This window comes from Apaloderma vittatum, unplaced genomic scaffold (genome assembly GCF_000703405.1).
Source record: "Apaloderma vittatum isolate BGI_N311 unplaced genomic scaffold, ASM70340v1 scaffold14740, whole genome shotgun sequence".
Taxonomy (NCBI): Eukaryota; Metazoa; Chordata; class Aves; order Trogoniformes; family Trogonidae; genus Apaloderma; species Apaloderma vittatum.
The window spans coordinates 1-1,751 of record NW_009696331.1 but is presented as its reverse complement, the minus strand read 5'-3'; positions in this window follow the sequence as shown (position 1 = coordinate 1,751).

Below are 1,751 nucleotides of genomic sequence, written 5' to 3'. Positions count from 1 at the left end.
TGCTGGACATGCTATTTTTCACATAGGCCAGGATGTTCTTGGCCTTCTTGGCCACCTGGGCAAACACATGCACTTAACCCAGCTACAGTATAGGAAGAATCTACAGGATACATTCTTTCAACCATTGGAGAAAGTATGAAACAAGTGATCCAAATCATTAAGACTCTATCTTGTATAGAAGCTTGGACTCTGTAACCCAGCCCCCAAACTCACACTGTGAAATCTTTCAAATGCTTAACAACACCATCTTTAAACTCTGAGCAACAGCATCTCATCTAAACCAGTATTAAAGACAAAGCAAAAAAATTAAATGTAAAACAGTGAAGACCACCATAATTCTATGTCCTGACTACTTATTTCTGCAAGTCACACCACAACTTCAAATGCGATGCTAGAAGGGGCCATTATTAACCGTAGCCCAACTGATTCAACAATTGAAGTAACTAAGTTTAACAGAAAACATCTACAAACACTTACTCAATCGAGTATTACTTATGTTGGATGAACACCATGACTTTCACTGAAAAGTAAACAAAATTAATATGGAAGGAGAAAATGTATCTTATTACTTAACTTTGTCCCTAAAAGTATTTCCTAGAAGAAACCATGGTAATGAATAAATTAGCATAAGGGGAGGGGGAGGGGAATTAAACTCCACCCCACGTAATTACATTAACCAATCTATGGAGTTGAGATGTTAGTTTTAGTACCCCTGAAAGAAGGATTTTTGGTGGTGTTTGTACAAAACAGCTACTACAGCTTCCCTCTAGCCTTAAATTCTGGAGAAACATTAACGCTTTTGGCATAATCGCACGCTGTAAAAACACTGTAGCACAGTACTGCCACCTTGGAAATCTGGCAGACAACATTTAACAATGGCCTAGTTATTCAAACTACCAGAAATCAACTTTTCCTTTCAACAGCTGAACTAAAATTGGTCCAACGGTCACATATAATGGATTCATATGGATTAATTCTGAGATATTTAACATAAAAAGATACTTGTTGGAGAAACACTGCATTATCCCTAACACTGTAACAGAAAACAAAAAAAACCCTTTGTTTGGTCCTCCTTGCTCCTCCGCACATCTTTCTTGCTTATTTTTTTTCTTCCAATGCTTGTTGGTGTTCTGCATGTCCTTTGTCACATCTTACCTCTGTGACTACACGTATATAAAGCTAGGACTTTGATTCAAAAAAAGAAAACAGCAGTGTGGAATTTAGTTTGACTATAATTACTTCTAGTAAATATATATTTTTGGTACCGTCATGAAAAGATCTTTAACCTGAACTTTTGGGGACATAAAACTCCCAACAAATATAAGTTCTGGAGGCAGAGCGATGTGTATTACTCTAAGGATACTTAATGCACTTCGAAGACGTGAATATGGAAGCAAAAATGAAGCGCTTTCATATTTTAACTTCTCCCGAGTGGGAGAGTAAACCGCCACGACGCGCAGGTCGACTCAGATTTGTCTTACACACATCATACGATTGCAAAAAAAAAAAGAAAAAAAACCAACAACTCGCTCCAAGAGCAGTTCAGGAAGAAAAGCACGGGTTTGGCGGTGTTTTAAGGAACGACATTTCAGAGCAGGGGTGGGCACCCAGCACTCGGCTTTACCCTCACCCGCTTCCGCTACCTGACGGACGGCGAACCAGGCGACCGACGCCTCGAGCTCCGCAGAAGTTCTGCCTCCCGTGCCCCGCAGGCAGCGGCCCAGCCTCCCCAGGGGATGTTTCACAACAGG